This window comes from Phyllostomus discolor, chromosome 14, assembly GCF_004126475.2.
Source record: "Phyllostomus discolor isolate MPI-MPIP mPhyDis1 chromosome 14, mPhyDis1.pri.v3, whole genome shotgun sequence".
Taxonomy (NCBI): Eukaryota; Metazoa; Chordata; class Mammalia; order Chiroptera; family Phyllostomidae; genus Phyllostomus; species Phyllostomus discolor.
In genome coordinates, this window is record NC_040916.2 from 1,487,693 (window position 1) to 1,515,241 (window position 27,549).

Consider the following 27,549-nt stretch of genomic DNA (forward strand, 5'->3'; position numbering starts at 1 on the left):
TAACTTAATTGATATTTACAGAACATTTCACCCCAAAGAAGCAAAATATACATTCTTTTCAAATGTATGTGGATCATCTTCAAAGATACATCACATGGTGGGACACAAAACAAGCCTTAACAAATTCAAGAAAATTAAAATCATACCAAGCACCTTCTTGGATCACAATGGCTTGAAACCAGAAATTGACCTCAAGGAAAAAACTCAAAAACATTCAAATACATGGATACTGAATAACATGTTATTAAATAATAAATGGATTAACAATGAGATCAATAAAGAAATAAAAAAATATCTGGAAATGAATGAAAATGAACACACAACAACTACCTACAGTACACAGCCAGGATAGTCCTGAGAAGGAAGTTCATAGAAATACAGACCTAACTAAAAAAGATAAAATATTCTCAAATAAACAACCTAACCATACTTCTACAAGAACTAGAGAAACAACAACAAAATAACCCCAGAGTGAGAAGGAAGGAAATAATCAAGATCAGAGCAGAATTAAATGATATGGAGCCTATAAAAACAATCCAAAAGGTGAATGAATCCCAGTGATGGTCCTTTAAAAATATAAACAAAGTTGACAAATCTTTAACCAGACTCAGCAATAAAAAGGAGAGAGTACCCAAATAAATAAATCAGAAATGAAAGAGAAGTAACAAAGGACATCACAGAAATACAAATACAAAAGACTGTAAGAAATTTCTATTAACAACTACATGCCAAGAAATTGGACAACCTGAGTGAAATGGATAAATTTCTAAAAACATACAACCCCAAAACAAAATCAAGAAGATGCAGAAAGCCTCAATAGACTGATACAATAAAATGAAATTGAAGCCATAATCAAAAAAATTTCTGGCACAAACAAAACCCTGGAACAAATATCTTCACAAGCAAATTACCAAACATTCAAAGAAGAGTTAACATCTATCCTTCTCAAAATGTTCCAAAAAATTCAAGAAGAGGGAAGACCTCCAAACTCTTCCTTAGAGGCCAGTATTATCCTAATTTCCAAAAAAGGTAAAGACACAACAAAGAAAGAAATTTATAGGCCAATATCTCTGATCACCATAGGTATTAAAATCCTCAACAAAATATCTGCAATCCAGATCCAGGAATACATTAAAAAGATCATCAAACAGGGTTCATCCTAGGGGTGCATGGATGTACAGTATTCTCAAATCAATAAACATAATTTATCACATAAATAAAATGAAAGACAAAAATCACATGATCATATTAATAGATGGCAAAAAAAGCGTTTTACAAAACCCAGCACCCATTTATGAATAAAACAGTCAGCAAAGTGGGAATAGAGGGAGCATACCTCAACATAATAAAGGCTATATATGAGAAACCTACTGCCAACATCATACTCAATGGACAACAACTAAAAGTGTTTCCCTTAAGGTCAGGAACAAGACAAAGGTGTCTGCTTTCACCACTCTTATACAACATAGTACTGGAAGTTCTACCATTGTGATCAGACAAGAAAAAGAAATAAAAGTCATCCAAATTAGAAAGGAGGAAGTAAAACCCATTATTCACAGATGACATGATAGTGTCCATCAAAAACTTATTTGACCTAATAAGTGAATTCAGCAAATTAGCAGGATTCTATTCAGAAACCAATTGCCTTTTTGTAAAATAATAATGAACTATCAGAAAGAGAAACTCAGAAAAAAATATCATTTACTATAACAACAAGAAAAATAATGTACGGAAAAATAACTTTAATCAAGAAGATAAAGTACCTATACTCAGAAAACTGTAAAACACTGAAGAAAAAAATTGAAGAAGATACAAATGATGGAAACATATACTGTGTTAATGGATTAGAACAGGGGTATAAAACTCATTTTCACCAGCGGGCATATAAGCCTCCTGATTGCCTTCAAAGGGACAAATATAATTTCAACTCCTTAAGAGTTAAGGAGTAGTTACATTTATATAGTCCTAAGATTATTTCGGCTCTTTGAAGGCAACCTCAAGGCTGATGTGGCCCCCAGTGAAAATGAGTTTGACACCCCTGGATTAGAAGAATCAATGTCATTAAAATGTCCATAATACCCAAAGCAATCTATAAATTCAATGCAATACTTTTAAAAATACCAATGACACATTTCACAAATCTAGAACAAATACTTTAAAAACTTACATGGAACCAAAAAAAAAAAAAAAACAAAAACAAAAACAAAACTCCAAGTTGCTTCAGCAATCTTGAGAAAGAAAAAGAAAGTTGGAAAGATCACAATACCTGGTATCAAACTATACTTTAAGGCCATTGTAATCAGAACAGTCTAGCACTGGCATAAAAAACAGACAGATAAACCAATGAAACAGAATAGAGAGCCCAGAAATAAACCCATGCCTTTATGGTCAATTAATATTTTACAATGGGGGCATGAGCATATAGTGGAGTAAAAATAGTCTCTTCAATAAATGGTGTTGGGAGAACTGGAATGGTACATGCAAAAACAAAACAAAACAAAACACTAGACCACCAACTTACACCATACACCAGAATAAACTCAAAATGAATAAAGACTTAAATATAAGTTGTGATACCATAAAAGTCCTGGCAGAAAACATAGGTTGTAAATTTTAGATACCTAACATAGCAATATTTTTGTGGATATATATCCTTGGGCAAGGGAAATAAAGGAAAAAATAAGCAAATGATACTACATCAAATTTAAAAGCTTCTGAACAGCTAAAGAACCCATCATGAAAACAAAAAGGGAATTTACTGTATGGGAGAATACATTTGCCAATGATACATCAAACAAGGATTTAATATCCAAAATATATAAAGAACCCATATGACTCAACACCAGGAAGACAAACAATCCAATTTAAAAATTGGCAAAGGACCTAAATAGACACTTCTCCAAGGAAGACATACAGATGGCCCATAGACATATGAAAAAATGATAAATGTCACTAGCCATTAGAGAGATGCAAATTAAAATCACAATGAGATATCACCTCACACCAGTCAGAATGATTATCATTAATAAATCAACAAACAGCAAGTGCTGGTGAGGATGTGGAGAAAAGGGAACCGTAGTACACTGTTGGTGGGAATTCAGACTGATGCAGCCAATGTAGAAAACTGTATGGCATTTCCTCAAAAAATTAAAAACGGAGCTGCCTCATGACCCAGCAATTCCCCTACTGGGAATATACCCTAAGAACCCTAAATACCAATTCAAAAGAACTTATTCACCCTATGTTCACAGCAGCACAATTTACAATAGGAAAGTGCTGGAAACAGCCCAAGTACCCATCAATAGATGAGTATATTTAAAAAATTGGGGTATGTTTATACAATGGAATATTACACCGCAGAAAAAAAAGAAGGAATTCCTACTTTTTGCTACAGCATGAATGGAACTGGAGACTATTATCCTAAGTGAAATAAGCCAATCAGTAGGAAAAAAATACCATGTGGTCTCATTTATAAAAGGAATCTAATGAGCAAAATAAACTAATTAGCAAAATAGAACCAGAGAAATGGAAACATGCAACAGACTGACAGCTGTAAGAGGGGAGGAGAGCAAGGAGAATGGAAGAAGGAAGGGGAAGTGATTAGTCAAAAAGCATGTATGAATGACCTATGGACATGAACAATAGATTGGGGACTGACTGAGGGAGGAAGGGGTGGGCTGAGTGGCAGAGGGCAAAGGCGAAAAAACTGGGAAAGCTGTAATAGAATAAACAATAAAAATTGAAAAATAAAATTAAGCATAGTAAGAGATTTATAATAATAATAAAATAGAACAATTATAACAATACACTGCAATAAAAGTTATGGGAATTGATTTGGAGCCCTTGTGAAGTAAAAAGAGGTTACTAGAACAGACTCTGTAATACTATAACAGTTGATCTGATCACTAAGACAGCTGCTAATTGACTAATGGGAAAGTAGTGCTTAAAGTGTGAAAATGCTGGACAAAAGAATATCTCACATCATAAACGGGGGAGTAGGATGGCTTGAGAGCTCATCATGCTACTCAGAATGGCATGCAATTTAAACGTATGAATTGTTTATATCTAGAATTTTTCCATTTAATATTTTTGGACCATGGTTGACCATGAGAACCTGAAACCCTGATAAGTGAAACCCTTGATAAGAAGGGCTTACTGTATCTCTATCTACAATTCTATTGTAATGTTACTTACTTATCTATTCTTTGTCTCTGCCATAAGAATATGCACTCCATGACAGAGGTAGACACTGATATTTTGGATCTCAGTGTCTGAAATATGGAAAGGAGGACAAAATGGGTACTTGGTGAATATTTGTAAAGCAAATGAATTAAAGCATAAAGATATTGCCTGTGTTTGTGATCCTTAAAACATACATTTTTTTCTCTTTCCTAGCTACATAATTTATAGCCAGTTTAAGCATCAGTTCTTTCAAATATATCTATCAAATGCCTACCATATTTCAGGCACTGAGAATACAATAATAGATAAGATACATCCTGCTGGTTTACTTTGTAATTAATGATCAGCTCCAAATCTGTGAAATATTTTAATTCTACAGTGAAGTAACTTTATAAAAATCCACCAATTTCTATTTTATATTCTATCTTTAAAATACAGTAATTTAATATTTACAATTAGGAGTTATCTCTCAGTATTAAGAATAAAGCTGTTAACACATACAAAAGGAATTTTGACCAGTATGGAAAATCTTGTCCCGAGTCCTGTGACATTTTTCCTCAAGTCCCCAAAACAACATGCCAGAAAAACCAAGGGGACTGAAGGGTGGGTGGTGTTTGAATATGTGGAAGTTTCTAGTTCTCTTAAGTAGTATAGCTGGCAGGAACTGTAAAATACCTGCTGAGATGAAGTCCCCAGCTAAGGCACAAAGGGATATCTGCCCTCTGAAGGACTCCACCAGCTAGAAAAGTCTGACCTATCCTCTTTCTTAAGGTAGCACAAGTCCACATCAGACACAGCTGAGGGTATACAGTCACCTGAACACTTGAGGCACTAGCTAATTATTCAGACCCTTTTATTGCCCACTTCATGGCCACATGCTGAGGAAAGAGACAAAAGCCACTAGAACATTAACATTGCCTATATAACTATACAGAGGTACAAAATAAATTTCTCATTAATTTTCACATTTGGAGGATCGATAATATTACCTTGTGTTTATAAATAAGAAAATTAAAGTTTAGAGAGGTTTAGCAATTTGGCAAAATTGTAATTTGAACCCAAGTCTTTTGATCTCTGGTTAAAAAATGAAAATGACTGTCTAAAATCAGATCTGAAGGTTTGTCTGTTGGTTTTAATTCTCATTGGTATAGAATTTCACCTAGGGATCTGGCTATATTTTTAATTTTTTAAAGATTTTCTAATGTATTTACCTTTACAGAGAGGGGAAGGAGGAAGAGAGGGAGAGAAACATCAACGTGTGAGAGCTACATGGATTGCATGCCCCCAACTGGGGACCTGGCCTGCAACTCAGGAATATGCCCTGACTGGGAATCAAACCCACAAACTTTCAGTTTGCAGGCCAGCACTCAATCTACTGAGTCACATCAGCCAGGGCAGGAGGGGGCTATATTGCATCCTGGTTAAAACATTTGAACAAATATCAGTTTGACGTCTACTTGGGTACACATCCCCTCTCAGTTCCCAAACCCCACTCCTAGCCTCCACAATTTTATGAAGTCTAATGTGGGCTATAATGAATGTAGACACTTGCCCCAAACTTTAATTAAGAGTAATAGAAGTACAACCTCCTCAGTTCTCATTACTGTTGAGCAATCCCATTGCAATCAAATGATGCAAGGGGAATTTGAAAGATGGAGTATTTTGAATATGGTTGAAAAATGTAACAGGATCCTTCTCTAAACTTCTTCCCTCACCCCAATCCCCATTTCTATCCCCTGCCCTCCACTCCAACACTAATTTTTACTTTCAGGCCAGAACTTAAAGCAAAAACATTTAGCATATGCTGAGCTAACAGTAAAAGACAGGCTTCAGAAGGGTCTGCACAGGAATGCCACAGTAGGTCCACAGTAGCATACCCAAAAGGCATGTGCATGGGACTGTAAAGGTAGTTAATATCTGAATTTGTGTTCCACTGAGATAACTCAGAGAAAAAGAAAGCTATGTGGGCTCTGACTGCAAGAATTGTAAGCCCATTAAAGTATGACACTACTTCAAAAGAATTTCAGGAGTTTCAATTTGCTACAAACTTGCACCAGTTTCCCTCCAAAGGCAAAAAACACCAGTTTCCCTCCAAAGTCCTTCTGTCTGCCCTATCAACTCCCATCTCTTGGTATGATGTTGGTGTGGTTAAATTGTGTGTGGATTCTCCCTCTTCATCCCACTGTAGCTTCCTCAGAGCTGAATTCACTGCTGACTGTGTTTTCTGTCACCCATCCAGAGCCCCAAGTAGGAAAGACATAACTCCCCAACAGTGGGATGACAGGTTTGTCTTCTCAGGTTTCCTGGGTTCACCAGAGGTGGTGATCAGTTCCTGGCTTGGGTGGCATCTTCTAGCTAATAGGCTGGAGGCTGCAACATGCAAGGGAGAGAGAGTCAGACCAGCTTAAAACAGAAACCCAAGCTCCCTCCAAATCTTGCTGAAGATGAGATAGAAAAAGAGCGCAGAAGCAAATGTAGGATGAAAAAGGTAGTGAGAAGATAGCTCATTGGAAACCAGGAATTATAAAGATAACATTTAGATACAACTCTCAAAGCTTGTCCTGCAAACAGGAAAAGCTGAGAACTTTTCACAATAATGAGCATTTAAGTGCAAGACCTTTGAGTGTCTGGGGACAAGTTCAGCTGCCACTGGTAATTAGTATGTGCTGTGTAGTTTATTCCATTGAGACAAAGAGCAATGATTAAAGCTTGCCCTGTAGATGAGGAAGTGGGTGAACTTTCACACACACAAAAAAGCCCTAGGAATGCAAATGTGTAGCTGACAAGAATAGCACAAGAAATTATCCTCTGCATGACTCCATCCATCTCCTGACCTATCTAGATCAAGGTGGGCATTACTTTAGAGTACTATTGGACATTTTCTACTTGGCATATAGGATAATCTACCTTTTTGTGTTTTCAGAAATAAAAGGAGAGAACCATAGTAGCCCCCTTAGTCACTATGTGCCAGTGATTCTCCTATAAAGCAAAGGATGCAAAAGCCGTGTCATGCAAGCTGAATAGAAAGATGCAGCCTTCACTAACTATAAAAATTAGTAAGGGGGGGACAGAGAGAAAATAAAGAAGAAAGAGAAAAGTTGAGAAAGTCCAGGAGTCCCAAGGAAAGGCCTTTTCTTTTTGTATCCCAGAGCCTCCAGGGAGGAATAAATATCATTATAAAGCTAGCACAACATACAAAATACGGGAACCTACTAGGTGACCATCTCTGCCGGGACTCGAACCCGGAACCTCTGGATTAGAAGTCCAGCGCGCTCGTCCATTGCGCCACAGAGACCTCACCGCGTATGCAGCATCAGCACCAGAACTGAAAAAGCACATACCTTCTGCATCACGGAGCCATCTCAGCATCCTGCTCTTTCAGCAGTGTGGGGACAAGGACAGCTGGAAAATCTGGAGTGGAAATCCACCAGCCGGCTCCATCAAAGCTTGTTTTTAATACTGTAGGGTCCCTCAGGTCCTCAGAGGACTGGAAGAATGTGATGATGGCCATTTTTCTAGTCCCAGAATCTCTGATGAGGTAGCACAGAGAGCTAGAGCCTTTGCTGTCCTTTCCTCTCCATCTCTGAGGGAAGATAGGGAGAAAGCTTGCCTATTCTCATGTTAACTAAGCAGATGTACTCTGACCAGCAAAGCCTTGAGAAGCCATCTCTACCACCACCCCCTCCCCATCACTGTGGTTTCATCCCAGTCCAGATATTCTCAGAGAGGGGCTGGGCAAAGCTAGGGGATTCAGGAAAACCCTGAATCCCTGAGACAAAGGAGCTGCTTCTGTAAAGAACCTGTGTGAACAGTAGCACAGACTGGCAGGGAAGCTGGGTTCCAGGAGACTGGTCCAGTTCTCAGCTTTGAAAGCTGTATTTCTCAGGCTTCGGGAAGAGGTACTGGAAGTCCGTTGTAATGTTCCTTCAGCATCTTCGCTAGAATTAAGGATGAAGGAGGAGACAGAATGATGGTGGGTGAGTGAGTGTGTGTGTGTGTGTGTGTGTGTGTGTGTGTAAGAAGGGTTTGCATATAGGGATGAGGGTGAGAATGGCAGCTTGCTAATGAAATATAGAGGGTCCTCACATAGCCCTGTATGAAGACCTGTTTCCTCTCCCTCCGTCTTCCATAGCTCCAAGTCTCTGCCATTCTTCCTCCCAGGGCTGCCTAATTTAAACAGTGAGGATTTCTTGGCTTTTGGGGGTTCTTAGGGACTTCCTAGGAAAATCAAAGTGACCACTCCTTCATAATCTTATACAAGGTGGGCAAAAGTAGGTTTACAATTGTAATACAATAAATAATACAATAATTAATAAATAATAATACAAAATAAGCTCTATGTTTTGCATACGCACAACTGTAAATGTACTTTTGCCCTCCCCTGTATAAAGACCTTCATAGCAGTAGCCCAGGTCCAAAAAAATAGTTTTTATTTTTAAAAGCTTCTTAGAGAAGACAAATCCATAATCACTGTTGGTTATAGTTTCCACTATGCCAGTTCTTCTGAATGCTTAATCTAAGTCCTTCTTACCTCAACTTCAGCTCATTTTTCCTATTTGATTCCCAGAGACATCAAGAGACAATTGGCCTCTATGTTTCAATGACAATAAAAGTAGAAAGCTGGCTCAGCCTCCCTTCTCTTTTCTCACAGTGTGCATCTATGACCCATAGCTCTGGACATTGCCAAATGACTTCAATCACAATTCAAAATAGCTCTTTCTAACCTGTGACACCAGGTGACAGCCAAGTGAAGAACAATAGGACAATGTGAAGAGCTTCAATTGAAAGATTTTTAAAAGCCCTCCGAACTCTCAGACTATAATCACAATATCTCACACTTCCCTACCCATTCATTTAGCCTTAAGAATAAGATTTGAGAGAGAATGGGACCAAAGTGATTCAGTCAGGTTGCAATGCAAAGAGAAAACTAACATCTAGGGAAAAGCAAATTCTCCAACCAAGATTGCCTTCCATCTAAGACCTAGAGAGGAACTCAGAAAAGTGAAATTGGTGGTGTATATAATAAATGTACAGCAAGAAAGCACAGGATAGACCTTTCTTAGCACATCTACCCTAGACAACTCCAAGAACCTATCACACAGAATGCAGTGCTAGCCAGAGATTATATTACACTGAGTGGCTAGTAACAAGGTGCTGGTTAAAGAAGTAGTCAAGAGGTCTATGTGACTATAAAGGGAAGCTCAACACCACAGGCCAGCCATGAACCACTCAAATACAATAAAAGTTCTCAGGATACTTCCCAGCAGGCTTGGTCAATGTTCCCTCAGACTCATACACACACCCTTTGCTTTTCATAAAGATATTGCCCTATACCCAAGAAATCTGTTAGATTGAGTTTTGCCTGAAGTTTCACAGCCTCTTAAGAGATCATGTGTTCTCCACCTGCTGAATAAAGAGGCTAGCTCTTCAACTCCTTCCAGCAGCTTCATTCATTGTTTGCAATGTTCTCACTTGGCAATGGGGATATAATAATGAAAAATAAAAAGTGACATGGTCCCACCCTCAAGGATTCTGTATGTAAATCCCAATGTAGCAGCTACTCTGAAAGACATATGGGAGAAAAAATAGAAATTAATCTTACTGCCAACCAAATAAATTGTCAATTTTCCAAGTTAACACCAAAGCCATAGCTCTGGAAGTAGAAAGATCCAACTTCAATAACAAGCTGTGAAGCTTACTTGCTTCAAACCCCCGAGAAAATGACTTACCTTCTGAATCCTCCACTTCCAGATAATAAACTGGGGGCAATAATAAATGCTGTTCATAAAGACTAACTGAGACTTGATGGTGCAAAGTGTTATTCCCTTCCTTCCTCTATTCCATGACTTACAATTCTTGACTCTATTGCCTGGCTTGCCTCCTTCTTCTTGAATAGCTTTCTTTTATCTTTCTCTTATAATCTCTTCTCACCCTCTCAGCCCACTAACAGCAATCTCACAAATGTTGCAAAAAAAAAAAAAAACAGTCCTTTTCAACAAGTCTTTCTAGGACCTCTTGTATTAATAATCTGTATTAACAAAATCCTCTGGATTTTGTCCAAGGGCTTTTATCAAATATGAAATGTTTCTCTAACATCTACTTTCACTTTATCATCCATAAATCAGATAAAGCATCTTGATAAGCATGAATAATGCCTCTAAACTAAGTTTTCAATTTAAAAATAAGAAGGGAAACAAAGAAAGTGAAAGTTTTAAAAGACCAGGAAAGTTGAAATCAGTACATTCAAAATGACTGAAAACAGTAAATCCTTTTCTTCTTTTAAATGAGGTATGTCATTTATGTTTATGTAAACCCTTAAAGAAATGAGTATATTCCCTTTTCAAGAAATTTTCCACTGATTTAATTCTCCAATAATCTGTGACTCAAACAAATATTTCTCATGCTTCTAAGTGACTACCATACCACTCTTTGACCCTATAGACAAACTGGTAATGCTCATTCATTATTTAATTCACAAAACATTGCTGGGATACATATGACAAATTCCAAAAATATTTTCCTTTTGGACCATAAACAAAAGTAATTAAATCCCACATCTTGCTATGGTCCTTCTCACAGATTCCTTAAAGGTACCAACCAGTCAATGTTTTGTGAGGTTTTTTAAATTTTTTTCTTCCACTACAGTTGACATATAATATTATATCCATTTTCAGGTGTAAAACACAGTGATTACACATTTATATAATTTACAAAGTGATAACCCAGTAAGTCTGGTACCCACCTGATACCATATATAGTTACTACAATATTATTGACCATATTATACTAGATAATATTTTAAATGCTAAAGGATATTAAATGTAGTAAGGGAATAAAATAGTCATTTGGATAACATAGTTCACATACTATACTTTACCTCCCAGTCCCTACAATGTTCCAAACCTTATTTTTAAGGTGTCAGCTATTTTCACTTTTTTACATTTTGTATCAATTTTATTTTTTCAGTTACAGTTAACATTCAATAGTATTTTACATTAGTTTCAGATGTACAGCATAGTGGCTGGAGCCTATGCAATTTAAGAAGTGATTGCCTGAACCTGGCTGGCGTAGCTCAGTGGATTGAGCGCAGGCTGTGAACCAAAGTGTCGCAGGTTTGATTCCCAGTCAGGGCACATGCCTGGGTTGCAGGCCATGGCCCCCAGCAACCTCGCATTGATGTTTCTCTCTCTCTTTCTCCCTCCCTTCCCTCTCTAAAAATAAATAAATAAAATATTTTAAAAATATATTTAAAAAAAAGAAGTGATTGCCTCAACAAGTCCATCACCCACCTGGCACCACACAGTCACCACAACACTATTGATTATATTCCCTATGCCTGCCCCACATCCCATGACTATTTTGTAGCTATGGATGTGTGGTCCCAAACATTATTAATTCACATCTGTTGTGGGAAAACACTATAGAAATGGCTTCCATATACCATCCTCTTATGTCCCTAAATGTCACTAGCTCCCTCTTAGTATTTTTTTCCTCCTCTCATCACCTCCCAGGGAAGTTAAAAAAATGCTTTGCAATATCAGGCCTATGGTGCTAGGCCCACTCTGCAGACCTAACAGGTGTTCAGCTCATAACTCTCTACCCCTTAATGAAGGGCAATATGAACATCTCTGTAAGTCAAAAAGGCCTATCACTTCTTTTCCAGACATTTCAACCTTGTGAGGTCTTGCCCTGTGCTTATTTGTATATTTCCCTCATGAATTTTTCTAACCCATCATAATGAAGCACTTATATTCCTAAAGTTTCCTGTTTTCATCCATCCTCATATGATAACCCTGACTCATTCCTTTGCCATCCTGTTCCCTATCTTTTAAGAGAGAAGTAAGATAATCCAGGTAATAAGTGAGTCTTAGAATTAAGACAAAGGAGAACAAATATAGGGCAAATTTTGTTTTAATCATCATATCCTACTTTCAGAAACCATTACAGGTCTAGCCCAGTACCATTTGTTACCCAGGCCTCTCAGACCTCCCCTAAAGTAGATGTAGAGCCAATCTATCTCAAAATGGGCTAGACCTCCACAGTCCACACAGAGGTCATGTCCTTAAGGAAATCTGAGGAATGGTGAAGAATTTGGAGAGAGACTCTCCCTTACCTGTTTGCCTCTATCTCAGATTTTCTAGAAAGCTGTCTAGAGAATTCTAGAGTGTTTCCCCAAGGATGAATTCTCTCTCTGCTTAAGAAGGATGAGGAAACTATCAGTGTTTAACTAAAAGAGAAGCAGCGGTGATCATGTCCCACCAGATTTTTGTGAGAATTTTATGGGAAACTTGCTCTCTGCTTCACCCCCATTCTCCAACAAATGTGTTAATTCCTGGCCTACCTCTCAAATACAAGGCCCTTTCTCCTCTTTAGAATCCAGGCTCTTCTTACCTCTGTTTATAACTCCAAGCTATCACCTTCTTGTGTATTCAATACTAGCTCCCCCGTCTTTTATTTTTACTATTACTTCTTGCCTTCTCCATCAATTTCTTCATCTGCCTCAGGGTGAATCACTTTTAGTCATTTCCCAATTTAAAAATTTCCTTCCTCTTCTTTCCATACTATTCCTCATTCATATGCATTCCACTTTTCCCACATTCTGCAGTTGAAATTCCCTAATCCTTTCCCATCCAGCCCCTATCCTCCATAAAGTTCCATTTCTTGGCCTGTTTTCATCTAGAAACCATCTATTCCAAACATTATATTGTCCACACTCATGGTTCTTGGACTTTTGCACATAAAGCCCACTGCTCTTCTCTGTCTCTGTTTCCCCTACCCAACATCCTTTGGGCTCTTTGAGTTCCCCAAGGCTTCCAAGCCCCACTACCCTTATCACCAATCATAATACTTTGTCACTGGTTTCAGAGTCTTGATATTATTATTCCTTCATCTTTAGACTCTTTTTTTCCTTCCTCCATATTTTATTATTCATACCTATTTACTTTACCCCAATTCTTTTAATCCAGATCCCTTCTCCTTAAATATTCAGTCTCTACTACCTGTTCTTCTAAATCTTCTCCTACCCACTCAATATGGTGCCAGATTCCCCTCCATGTGATGTTCACCTCCGCACACCTTGGGATCTTTCTGACTCTATAACACACATGTACCTATTTTAGTTCTTTGCCTGGGGCCTTATGTACTACCAGCTCCTAATCCCTATGGTACTGAGTTACCATGAGAATGGGCTGGCAACCAGTCTGTTTAATCTTCACAGGCATCACAGAGGCTCTGGTTCATAAAAGGGCAGATACTGTAGGCCCAAGGTAAAAAAAACTTAGAAGATGAATTCTCATCAGAGCAATGATTCTGTGACCAATGGCCAATGTATTCAAGAACATTGGCTTTGCCTAATATTAAAAGAAAATGGGGCTTTCTTTCTCTCTTAGCTACCTCAGCTCTATTTCCTATTCTGCCTGGAAGGAGCCTTGAGGGGAACATAGTAAAGTAGACTCTGTAATGGACAGAGGAGACAGGTGTTTATCTTTCACTCTGCATCAGTTTATACAAAAAGTATGACCATAAAGTGTTCAATCCCAGGGACTGTACCTGTCTTTACATAGGAACCTTTGAATGACAAATAGTAGCAAGGTCTATACATAATTTATCTTATATAACAATCAGTCATAGTCTACACAGTACTAGCCTTCCTAAAGCCCATACTAAAGAACAGTCAGTCCCCACAATGAAAACAGGGTTGGAATCAAGGGGAAGAATTTTACCTTGAGTAAACCAGTTAATCTCCATCAGGCTCAGATTATCATCTTTTAAGAGGTGGTGGATGAATTTCCAATGTCCTTCCTCATGCTATCTGTCTATAATTCTAAGAAACACTGTAAAAGTAGTCATACTGATGAGAAAACTATTTTAAATTCTTTACTTCATTTTATCCCATAGGATAAAATGTCCCATAGGATAGGATATCCCATAGGAACTATCCTATGCTGTGGAAAGAATGCTTATCATTATTTTCCTTTTACAAAATAAAAACCTTGATCAAAGACATTAAAGTGACTTGAACAAAGTCACTCAGTCCAGAAGTGGTGGGGCTGAGGAGAGCCACAGGCACAGTGTTTTGACCAATGTCACCAATCCGATCAGGTGCCCATAAAGCATTCAATGAAAGATACAGAGATTTTGAGGCTTTTCCTTATAAGTCTTTTCTCTGTCCTTGCAAAACAGAAAACTAGTGTCCTTTATATAATGGCATTTTATATAAATAAAATGATTTGTTCAAGATCAATCATTCACATAGCTGCTGCTCAATTCCAGGTTTTCTGACTCTATCTTCAGTGCTCATTTTATTCCACCATAATGTCACCAAATTGCTCTTGAATCCCCAGTATAGTCTCTATGCACAGTGGAAAGAAGGGTTGGGAAGGCGAGAACAAAATACTTAGTCTTCAGTCTTAGCTGATAAATCAGAAAAATAAAAAACATCAAATAACTTCTTCCTAGAATCACTGAATGCTCAAAATGGAAAAATATATATTTTAAATAATTGTATTATTTTTAACCTAATGCAACAGTTGAATTTTTTACCATATACTCTAAATACTTGTATAAATTTAAAAAAACTAGTTTGAACATTAAATTGATAATGCTAAGTGGGTGAATGTTTGCACTTTACTTTCCATATTTCTATAGTCTATAATTTTTGTCAAGCCTCTTCATCTGTAATTACATAAATTGGTAAACTCATATCCATAGAAATTAAATTATGTATCTGATATTACAAAAACAGGCCTGTATAGTCCAACTGGCAAACTACAGACTTTCAAGTCAGGACTGGCCAAAGTTTGAATCCTGGTTCGGCAACTCACTCTGTGATAATTCACTGAAGGTCAACTAAACAAACCTCTCTGAGACTCAGATTGCTCATTTGGTTTTACAAATTCACACAAGTAATAATATCTACCTTGTAAGGTCTTTGTAAGCTGTAAATTAGATAAAGGCCTTAGTAAACTAGTTTCTGGCAGTCTGTATTTTTACAGAGAGTAGGTCGGTTATGCTCAGGCACTTTCTTTGCACACTCTACCCATTCCTCAACGGACTTCAATCTAGCTAATGTTCAAATGTTCTCTCTAAAGTCACTAACAATATTCTAACCATCAAATTCAATAACCTCACTTTACCTTTATGCAGCATTTCACACCTTCCTTCCAAAAAATGTTCATCCCTCTGATTTCTGTAACAAACACCACCCTCTTCTAACTTGTTCCCTATTTCTTGGCCCCTCCTTGTCAGAGTCCTTCTCCAGCCATTCCTCTTTCTTCTTAAATATGAGTGTTCCGAAGAGCTTCATTTATCAGACTGCCAGTCAAAATGTTAACAGCATTTTATATTATTAAATAGAAAAGAAATTATAAGACAGGAGGGGTCAAGATAGGATAGGACAGAACAGAAAAAAATTAAAATAACAGAAGATGTCACATTTTTAAAAAAGCATGCGTTGTTTCATAAAATATTTGTTTCAGTTAAACACACATGTATTTGTATAGACACGTGCGCTCTTAATTGATTTTTTCTGTGGGTCAAAACATTGCCCTAAAGTATACATTGGCTCTCTTCTATTTTTTCCCTGAATAATCTGAAATAATAGCACAACACACACTACCAACTATGACTTGAAAACTCTCATATCTATACCTTAAAACCAGGCATCTCACCTGAAAGCCAGTTTGCTTTATTCAGCTGCCTTGACACAGCCATCCCTAAATGACTCATAGGCATCTTAATTATAAAATGCACAAACATGAGTTTATATTTCCATTAAATGTATTTATGATAAATTTCCTTTCTTTTTTTATTCCCATAATTATTCTACTTTTCATAGTCCACTGATTTAGTTAATGGTAGCACCACCCACTGACTTATTTATTAATTCACTTATTCCACAAATCCATAAATGTATAGTATATACCAAGAAGTGTGCTAAACATTTGAGATGCAGAAAATAAAGACACCATATCTGCTCTAAATAAAATCAGTTGGAAACAGAAAGTAAATAGAATCACAAAGCAGATACATCCAGCACACTACAACAACAGAATATGGGCAAAGTAACCCAGTCTGAGAATTTTAAGAAGGTTTTCTAGAGCTATAGACTCAACCAAGGTCTAAAGTAAGAGCAGTTATTTACCTAAGGGGGGAAAAAGGTTGGGGTCGGGATAATGTGTGTGTGTGTGTGTGTGTGTGTGTGTGGTGTGTGTTGGTGAAACCAAGTAAGAAAGGCACTCCCAGAAAAGGGAACAGCACCAGCCAAAATTATCTTGTTTGTATAAGAAACTACAGGAAATGAGGGGTTGCTGAAGTCCAAAGTCCCAGGCAGAGAGTGACAAAGAATGTGGCTAGAAAGACCAGACCATGGAGACTTTCATATGTCATGTTAAAGGCCTTTGATTTTAATCCCGCAGGAGATGCAGGGGCATGAAGGATTTTAAGTAAGGAAGAACGATTATTTGATTTGCATTTTAGACAGATCACTCTGGTTGCTCTGCAGTGAATAATTTCAAGAGGGCTCTAGGAGGAGGCTTTTGCAGTGGTCAAGGTAAGTAATAATGGAGATCTGGACTCTAGTAATAGAACTGGCTCCACAACAGTAAATTGAAAAAAGATTATTGATTTGATAAAAACAGTACTGAGGAGGAAGAACTGGTTACCCAGTCACTTGAGCTGAAAACGTGCAGGCTGTCAAAGCTCCTTTCCTTACCTTTATCCTCCAAAATTAATCAACTACAGAGTTTTATCGATTCTGCCTCTTCACTAGCTTTCCAATCTGTACCTCACTTTCCATTCCCATTGCTTTGGGCATAGTTCAGAGAGTTCATCTTTTGTAACCAAAGCTATTTGAATATTTTAATAACCCCCTACTTATTTACTTGGAATAATCCCTGCTGTCTTCCTACTGACCTGGCCTACCACCAACGGAACGAATGTGATTTTTTAAACCATTTTTGGTTCACAGGCTGGCACTCAGTCCCCTGAGGCACACCAGCCAGGGCTAAATCATTTTTTAATTGTTATTCTAATAACAGTAGTCCCAATTCTCCCCCTTTGCCTTCCTTGGCCCACCCTACTCTTCACTCCCAAAGTTAATCCCCATATTGTTGTCTGTGTCCATGGGTCATTCATACATGTTCTTTGTCTAGTCCCTTTTTCTTCTTTGCACCATTATCCCTCATCCCCTTGCTCCTCTGGTCACTTTCAGACTATTCCATGTTTCCATGCCTGTAGTTCTATTTTGTTTGTTAGTTTATTTTGTTCATTAGATTCCTCTTATAGGTGAGATCATCTGGTACTCATCTTTCACAGACTCAGCATGGATGGAACTGAAGAATATTATGCCAATTATCATTTTTCTTGAAGTACACATGCATCAATGTTTGTCCATCTATTGCCCAGAGAATAGCCTAAAGGCTATCTATGGTCTGATTCCTATCCCTCTTTTCAACTTCATTTACTATTTTCTTCCGCTTTCACCCCAGGTCTTATGTTGTACAGTGCCAAAATATTTATAATTCCCTAAAATGAACAAACAAATAAAAACAAAAACAAAAATAAAAACTGTTCTGGTTCCATAGTAACAAGCCCTGGTATGAGATATTTCCTCTCTCTGGAATGCCCTTCTTTTCTCTACCTTTACATTTGTCTGGAAGACTGCTACTCCTCTTTGAATATTCAGTTCAGTCACCTTATTTTTTATAATCCACCATAACCCTAACATCACTATAACTCTATGCAGATTGGATCACACCCATCTTCACGCTAGTATTGCACCTGTGCATATGGCTGTTGGAGCACTGAGAACATTGTATTACAACCAATTTTGTGCATGTCTGCCTCCTCCCAGTGGGTGAGCAACTTGAGTCCTTCTACTTGTGTTATTCTGAGTGACTATAGCAGATATCTGTCTCCCAAGCCCAGAGATGGATCCATAGTTCCACAATTATTTATTTTTAAAATAGAAGTAGTAGATGGAAATTGTTAAAATGAGATCTGAGAACTTGAGACTTCTTCTACTGCTCTACTTCAGATTGATAGCTGACACATTTTACTTTGTCCAGAGCTCCACTTTTTATATCTAGTCTACTAAATATTTCCTATTAGGTGAGGTCCTATAAGCTTAAACTCAAGGTAATTCAAACAATACAAACCTTTCTCCATCTTAAAATACTACCCCACAAAGGACTTTCCTTACTCCACTGCTTCTTTCCATGGTTCAACATTTCCAAGTTAATCATTGAACCCTCTCAAGCTGAGAGCAACCTCTGCCTTCTCCCTCTCTCTGGCTTCCCATAACCAACACCAAATTGTAGTACTTCTGTCCTTTCTCAGTGGTCCTGCCCTAGCTCAGCACTGTTTGACTTTGTTCCTGGATTTCTATCATCATTCTTTAACAGACTTCTTTAGATAAGCCTTTAAAAAATATATTTTAGCCCTGGCTGGTGTGGCTCAGTGGATTGAGTGCCAGCCTATTAGCCAAAGGGTTTTGTTCCCAGTCAGGGTACATGCCTTGATTGTGGACCAGGTCCCAAGTTTGTGGGTGAGGCTCACTAGAGGCAACCACACATTGATGTTTCTCTCCCTTCCCCCCTCCCTTCCTCTCTCTCTAAAAATAAAATAAAGGAAATATACATATATATATATAGGAATATATATATTTTAGTCACTCAACAGATGGGCACATAATCACTTTAAACATTTAGGCATATAATATAAATAATTGTAGCCCCCTCTTATGCCTTAAAGCTTATTCCCACCTCAGGAATAACAATTTATTTTCCCAAGTTTAACATATATCTAAATAATAAGATATTATCAAGTGCCTACTATGTGCTAGGCACTATTTGAAGCAGTTTAAATAGATTAATTTATTTAAGCCTCATCATGCTATCCTAGTGAATATGTACCTTTATTATCCTCACATTCCATACAAGGAGAATAAAATACTGAGAGGTTAAGCATCTTGCCGAAGGTCATGCAGCCAGTAAGTAGCTATTCATTCACTTAAACACAAATTTACATGTATATGAAATGTAACATAATCAAATGTATGTTACAAACAGCTTTCCCCTCTTATTTTATGCAAAAGGAATAATAGTACATATTTTTCTTTGTATATTCACTTACCAGTGCGTCTTGGTTATCTTTCCATGTTGGTACATCAAAGTTTATCTCATTTTTAACTGGTATATGTTATTATAAAGTATGAATATAGTATAATTTATTTAACTAATTTACTATTGATAGAAACTTAGGTTGTTTTCTGTTTCTCACTACTAGAAACAATGCAATGATGTGAATCACCTCTATATGTATAAATCATGGTATTCATGTGTGAAGAGATCTATAGTACAGGTTTGTGGAAATAGCACTACTAGTATTTCCACACTTGATTTTGATACATTCTGCCAAAATATCTCCAAAAACGTTTCACAGATTTACATTTTCACTAACAACAAATGGAGATGCTTGTTTCCCCAAACACTTACCAAGAATGCATATTACCCATCACTTTAATTTTTAACAGCCAAGGGTCTTTTAGTTGCTTTAACTTATACTTCTAAAAATTCAAACGCAGTTGATCATCTTTTCAGATGTTTATTGGACAATTTCTACTGATACTCTGAATCCAATTTCCTCTTCAACCATTTGTCTTTTTTATGTATATTTATTGGATATTTTTCATATTATCAATTAAGTATCTTGCTAAATAAAAATTTCCCACTATGTAACTTACTTTTAAACTTTGTCTGTTATGTCTGTTACAAGGTGCAGCCAAGGGGGGGGCGCCAAATAGGCATTTGAAATGGGGTCCAGAACTTAAGGTGTCCAGGAGATTTTGGGATGTCTCCATCCCCCCGCCCAGGGTGTGGGTTGGGGGTAGGGACAAATGGAGCAGGGCCATTGAGAGCTGTTTAGCATAGCAACAGCCTTGCAGCTAAGCTCTGGCATGGTCGTTTGGCATATCTATAACATTTGACTGGTTGCATAGATATGTTAAGTAGCTGTGATCAGCTCTAAGCCAGGGGAATGGAAGTAACTTCCCCACCCAGATGTAACTGGGGGGGGGCAGGTCCCCCGAGTTACAGCGCCTGCGTGCGAGCTCAGAGAGGATTGGCTCCAGGACATGGGGCCACACCTGCCCAAACTCATGATGGCAGCCCAGTAAAGCTGGAAGGACACGAGTTCTGGCATGTGAAGCCAAGTGTGGGAGGAGTCGGAAATGAGGCTGCAGAGGAAGATTGGCTGCGGGGATTTAAAAACCCAGATTTGGCGGCCATTGAGGAGGAGAGCCATGTGCAGCCCTGAGAAGGAGAACCATGCTGCTTTAGGAAGGAGAACCATGCAGACTTGACGGAGTGGAGACTCCTGCAGCCCTGAGAGAGGAAGAACCACGCGGACTTGACGGAGTGGAGACTCCCGCATCCCAGAGAGAGGGAACCACGCAGCAGCCCTGGAGAAGAGAACCACTCGGCCTGGCAGAGTGGGGACCCCCACAGCTTTAGAAAGGGGAACCACCACCTGGTTTTAGCAGAGATCCCGGCGACTCAGCCGAGGGTGCCGGGAACCCAGGGAGGTCTCCCAGTCGAGATGGAGTACTAACTGGGAAGAACCAGAGGACTACCTGAGCCATTGACTTCTATTTCCTTTCCTGAGATACAGTACTCTGGACTGGGCAAAGGGGGAAGGAAGGAAGGAAGGACTGTGTCTGTTTGTGGGTGTTTTAAGGGACTTTGGGATTTTGGTGAAGACATTAGGTCACTACTTTAAGTTAGTATAGCATTAAATAAACATTTCCTTTCCTTTTCACGAATCTCTGGTATTGAGAGACGTCTTTCCTCTGGTGGCGGACATAACGGACCCGGGGCCTTCTTTCAATAATAGTATATTATCCCAGGCCCCCCTTTGTTTTGTTCTGTAACGTGTCTACAATGATATAAATTTTAAAAAATCATGCAATAAAACTTGTCAGCTCCTTCCTTTGCAGATTCTGGGTCCTGTGTCTTGCTCAAGAAGGGTTTTCAATTCTAAAATTAAATATACGAAATATATTGTAAACTGTATGTTCTATAGTTTTTTAAAAAAATCTTTTAGCTGTGTTTTGTTTGTAAAAAAATTGTAACTTCAGCCCATGTGAAATTTGTTTGTGTATATGGTTAGAGGGGAGGCTTAACATACCCTACCCAATCTGGCAAACTGAAAACTAACTATTCAAATGCAATTCATTAGACAGTAAAACCCCTAGTTCTGATTAGAAGTGCAGTATATGATGAAGGTAATACTCTCCTTCATACACTAATTTCTCATGTTGATTTGTGACTATGCTCTCCTATTCCATAGGACTATTTGTTTTATTCCTGTTATACTTTAATGTTTTCATCACAATAATTTTAAAGTAACTTAGGATAGCTGGAAAATGTTGGGAACCGCCCTGACTGGTATCAGAAGCTGAAACCCCCAGTAGGCTAAGGCTAAGGGAACGCCCTTGGAACCATAAGCCAGCAAGGAGACAAGGGATTGTCTCCCTGGCAGGAATGCTGCTTCTGCTGCTTTATTCATAACTGAACCCCAAAAAGCTTGGTCGGTTAGCCAAAGACGGGTAAGATTCCCCATGGGGGGAACGACCTAAGCCAGGCACGATCACTTTGGGAGGCCCCCCAAAAGAAGGACTTGGGGGGCTGCAGCAAAAGGGGGTGATGGACCCTCACTCCTCGGCTTTGACATAGCCTGAGTTCTCATCATCTGGGAGAATATCTCCTTATTGCCTTAGTTCCCGTGCTAAGCCTAAAACAATGACAGGGTGGTGTAGCTCTGTGATGAAAAGGGCAGATTCCCTGGGTGATCAGGCCTAAGAAAGAACATGTAAATTACTGTGAAACCTTCTTTGTTTAGAATGCCCTCAGTTGAATGAGAGGGGTCCAAGGAGGAAGTTTGTTCCTCAAAGTCTTACAGCTCTTTGACTCCCACTCAATAGACCAGCAGAGTTCCTTGTTTTCTATAGTTCCTTACTTCCCCCTGATAAGTACTGTACTTTACCTGAATTATTATGCAAAATGAGCCCAATAAAAGCAAGTGTGGACTGTAAATCAGGGCACTCCCCACTAGGTGGGGTGGCCATTTCATCCCTACTTCCCCACAGAAACTAGTTTGTCTCTGTGCATGTTTTTTCTCGTGTGGTTTTTGGCGAGCCATCCACAGCGTTCAGTGGTCACTGCTGGCTGGTGACCCACGCACAACAGGAAAACCTCTTCCACCTCAAACCCCATGTATTTAAAACCATGGTTATTTTTAACTTTACTTTCCAAAGAAGTGTTAGAATTGATGGGTCAAGTTTTATAAAGTTAAATATTGGAATTAACCATAGAGTTGCACTAAATTTACTGATTAAAAGGAAGAAAGAGCCCTGGATGGTGTGGCTCAGTGGATTGAGCGCCAGCCTACAAAGCAAAGGGTCACAGGTTTTATTCCCAGTCTAGGGCACATGCATGGATTGCAAGCCAGGTCCCTAGTGTGGGGTGCACGAGAGGCAACCACACACTAATGTTTCTCTCCCTTTCTTTCTCCCTCCCTCCCCCTCTCTCTAAACATAAATAAATAAAGTTAAAAAAAGAAAGTAGCAAAGCATGAGTAAATCAGTTTAAAAAATAATAATAAGAAGAAGAAAGAATTAGCATCTTTACCATACTGAATCTGAAGATTAATCTTTAAATAGCAATTCAATTGCATAAAAGCCTGCTATGAAAACGTTCCCACTAACATTAAGATAAAAATAAAATTCTTCAGTATCTGATTTTCAAATCCTGCCCTCTCAAATTTGGTTTAAAATAACCTCAGCAACTTTATTTCCCTTTATTCTCATCCACAAAGTTTTTCAAACAAACTGGTGTACTTACTATATACTACATAATCCTTCATTGCTCTTCCCAGATGTGCTATGCTATTAGGAGAGGAGCAAAGCAGATTTATGCTTTGTCCACAAATTTTCACTCTGAAGCACTGATATTCTGGGCTACCCAGGGCCTGCCATTACACTTTGGCAAAACAAGAATATGTGTATTTTTCTTTATTAACTTAAAAATATAACTTTGAGAGCAAAAAGAGGTCATTTCTATGATTAAATAATCTATGGCAACATACTGCTTTTTCAGCATTCATGGGACAGAGAACTTGATGTTGAACAGAGCAACAGGTGATGGTATTGAAACTTAGAGACCTTACTGGTATCCAAACTTTAAACATGCAGAATATGTTTTATACAGAATCTCTGAAAGATTAGATGAATATTAGAAATAAATAAGAGCTTAGAACTGAGATGATACTTCTCGAGAAGAGAAAGCTGACATTACAAAGAGATACAACTTTACGCCTGTTAGAATGGCTATTGTCATTAAGACTGAGATGAAAAAGAACAAGAACCACATGATTTCATTTATTTGTGGGATATAAAACAAAAAGCAATAAATGAACAAACAAACAAGACAGATACAGACTACAGAAAGGTAGTTACCAGAGGGGACAGGGTGGGTGGAGGGAGGGTGAAGTGGGCAAAAAGCATCAAATATATAGTGATGGAAGGAAACTAAACTTTGGGTGATGAACACACAATGGAATATATAGATTATTACAAAGTTGTACACCTGAAATTTGTATAGTGTTATTAACCAATGTTGCCCCAATAAATTTAATTTAAAAATTAAAAACAGAGCCATATATTAAAAATAAATTAATTAATTTTAAAAAATGTTTTGTGTACATATTTTTAACTCAGAGGAGATGAGTGCTAGTTTGGCCACAAAGCTGGGAAGTGGTTGCATTACAGCAAAGTGACCACACTGAAGGAGTTGAGGATTAGGAATGGCGAGGGATGAGGGTAGCCACATGAGGGTAGCAGAGAGCAGTCTAAACAGAGGAACCCTGGATAAGAATAAATAATTTATTGGAGCTTAAAATGTAGATCCAAACAGTACTTTATATTTAAACAATGGGCACAGACCAAGATTTTATGGCACACCTAAGTAGAGCAGAGAAACCTCTCTCACACACGTGCTCCAAAGTGAAGTGAAGCTACTGTGCACTGAGTTCTTAACTAGAAATTTTGCATAAATGTCCTCTTAATATTCACAGGATACCTACAAAATAGACAATAATAACGTCTCATTTTTGGCAAACAAAAAAAACTGAACTCAAATTAAGGAAGTAGAACAGTTGGCATTCAAGCTTTGTGAATCCATCTTCAAAATCCATGCTTTCTCACAATCCTACATTATTTCTTCAATGGGTTGAGTTGGGAATAACTTCTTCAAGCTGGACCCAGAACCTGCTTTTTGTTCTTAGGGAAGGACACACAGTTATCCCTGGAACTTCACAGTCCACAACAACAATATCTTCATATGAATGTAGCAAGAATACCTAAATGTATCTACCTCCATTTCTGGCTTAGCCACCTGAGTAATAGCAACAATGGTCAGTCTGAGAGAGATGTGCATGTGAAGATGCTAGTCCACAAACTATGGGATTGGAAACTCTAGTGACAAATCTCATCAGGTATCACCTAGCTATGGAATATTACTCTATTGGTAGAAAGCTCTGGGTTTAAAAAGATCTTAGGACCAAAATGAATCACAGATGACCATGAGTTAGCCAAAGACAACAGATTAAAATATTGAGAATAACAGAAAACCATACAATAGGGCCTGAAATAGCATCTCATGTTCAACTCATAGCCATCAGCCACAGACTTACTCACCTACTAAGGTTTGTTCTCAACCCAGCTATTTAAGAGAAAAGGATCAGAGAAGAGATTCTAAAATGATGAAAGAACTGGCAGAAGGTTAAGAATTAGGACACTTCATCTCTTACACAGGAGGTTGAGGGGCAATTTAAGAACAGTCTTAAAGCCTCTAAAGGGATATTATTTAGAGTCTAGTAAAGAGAAAAAGGTGTCCTCTTTCAGGAACCAGAGGGAAAAGACTTAAATGACAGTGGGAAGTTTATTTTGGGCCTCCAAAATGTTCTTGATTATAAAATCAACGTGGAAACTCAAAGAATGAGGACACCTTTCTCCAAATGTGATGAGTGAGAGTGTGTTCTTTTATGCATTCATTCAAATATTTAATAAGCACCTATTACTATGTGCCAGTAATTATGTGTAGTATTTGGTTTCTGGCAATACAACCATGAACAAAATTTAGGTTGCTTTTCTCATGGAGCCTACGTTTATTGGGAAAAGGGATATAGGCAACAAATAAACAAATGATAAATTATAAAGAAAATAATGAAGGATTGCAAGTTAATGAGAAGGCCTCTTTGAGGAGGTGACATTTAAAGTGGACATACAAGCAAAAGCAGCTTTACATGGAGCAGAGAGGGAAGGTTCCAGTTCAGAATCACCAGCCAGTGCAAAGGTTTAGTGTGAGCATGAGTTTCATGTGTTAGAAATATAAAAGGAGAGAGAGTGTGGCCATGAGGTTACACAAGGTCAGAGAGATAGGCAGAGACCAGACTGCACAGTGTTTTATATATAAGGTTAGCAATCACTGGACAAAAATAGTCAAGAAAATTATTTGTCAAAAGACTCAATGATATGTTTAAAATAGTACAATTGTGTTCTAATGGACTATTTACACCTATGGTTCTTTCGGGAGTCAGTGAGCTCTTTGTGAGGAGATACAGGTGTGCTTTTTTCAAGATTGCTGGGGCCTACAGATCACTGGGAGGACTTGTTAACATTAAGTCTTGGGATCTTTGTCCTAATTCTTTTTTTTAATGTATTTTATTGATTATGCTATTACAGTTGTCCCATTTTTCCCCTTCACACCTCTCCCCCTGCATACCCCTCCCCCCACATTCCCCCCTTTAGTTCATGTCCATGTGTCATAAGTTTTTTAGCTTCTACATTTCCCATACTATTCTTGCCCTCCCCGTCTATTTTCTACCTACCACCTATGCTACTTATTCTCTGTACCTGTTCCCCCTCTTTCTTCCTCCCACTCCCCTGTTGCTATCCCTCCATGTGATATCCATTTCTGTGCCTCTGTTCCTGTTCTAGTTGTTTGCTTAGTTTGGTTTTGTTTTAGGTGTGGTTGTTAATAACTGTGAATTTGCTGTCATTTTACTGTTCATATTTCTTATCTTCTTTTTCTTAGATAAGTCCCTTTAACATTTCATATAAGGGCTTGGTGATGATGAGCTCCTTCAACTTGACCTTATCTGAGAAGCACTTGATCTGCCCTTCCATTCTAAATGAAACCTTTGTGGGACAGAGCAATCTTGGATGAAGGTCCTTGCCTTTCATGACTTGGGATACTTCTTTCCAGCCCCTTCTTGCCTATAGTCTTTGAGAAATCAGCTGACAGTCTGATGGGAACTCCTTTGTAGGTGACTGTCTCCTTATCTCTTGCTGCTTCTAGGGTTCTCTCCTTCATTTTTACCTTGACTAATGTAATTATGATGTGCCTTGGTGTGTTTCTTCTTGGGTCCAACTTCTTTGGGACTCTCTGAGCTTCCTGGACTTCCTGGAAGTCTATTTCCTTTGACAGAATGGGGAAGTTCTCTTTTATTATTTGTTCAAATATGTTTTCAATCTGTTGCTCTTCCTCTTCTCCTTCTGGTCCCCCTATAATTCAGATGTTGGAACATTTAAAGATGTCCTGGAGCTTCCTAAGCCTGTCCTCATTTTTTTTTGAATTCTTATTTCTTCATTCTTTTCTGACTGGATATTTCTTTCCTCCTTTTGGACCACTCCATTGATTTGAGTCCCAGTTTCCTTCCCATCATTATTAGTTCCCTGTACATTTTCCTTTATTTCACTTACTATAGCCTTCAGTTTTTCATCTAATTTGTGACTAAATTCAACCAATTCTGTGAGCATCCTGATCACCAGTGCTTTGAACTGTGCATCTGATAGGTTGGTTATTTCTTGGTTGTTTAAAAGTTTTGGCTCTGGGGCTTTGATTTGTTCTTCTGTTTGAGCCATCTTTTTTTTGGGGGGGGGGCATTGTTCTGGTCACACCTGTTACATATGAGGGGTGGAGCCTTAGGTGTTCACCAGGGTGGGGCAACCCAGTTGCTGAGTTATGATGCTATATGTAGGGGCAGGGTCAGAGAGGGAACAATGGTGCTTGCTTCACTCTCTGTCAGATTTCAGTTCCCTCTGCCTCTTCCCACAAGCAAATTGGGCCCTTCTGGTGCTGGTTTCTGCGTGGGTGGATTTGTGTACATTCTAGGACCCTGTGGGTCTCTCCAACAAACTCTTGTGTGAGGCTGGGAATCTCTCCTAGCTCCTCAATCTCCACAAGTGTTTTCAATCAGTGCTTTTAGGCTTTATTTCCTGGCACTGGTGCCCTGGGTTGTGTGGTCTGT

At 38.3% G+C, this 27,549-nt stretch overlaps 1 non-coding gene across 1 annotated transcript; it reads right to left on the minus strand.

Annotated features, from left to right (window-relative positions):
• Nucleotides 1–7,403: 7,403 nt before the first annotated feature.
• On the minus strand, nucleotides 7,404–7,477 carry TRNAR-UCU. The gene has a single exon. It is a non-coding gene; the product is annotated as a tRNA-Arg (tRNA).
• Nucleotides 7,478–27,549: the final 20,072 nt, after the last annotated feature.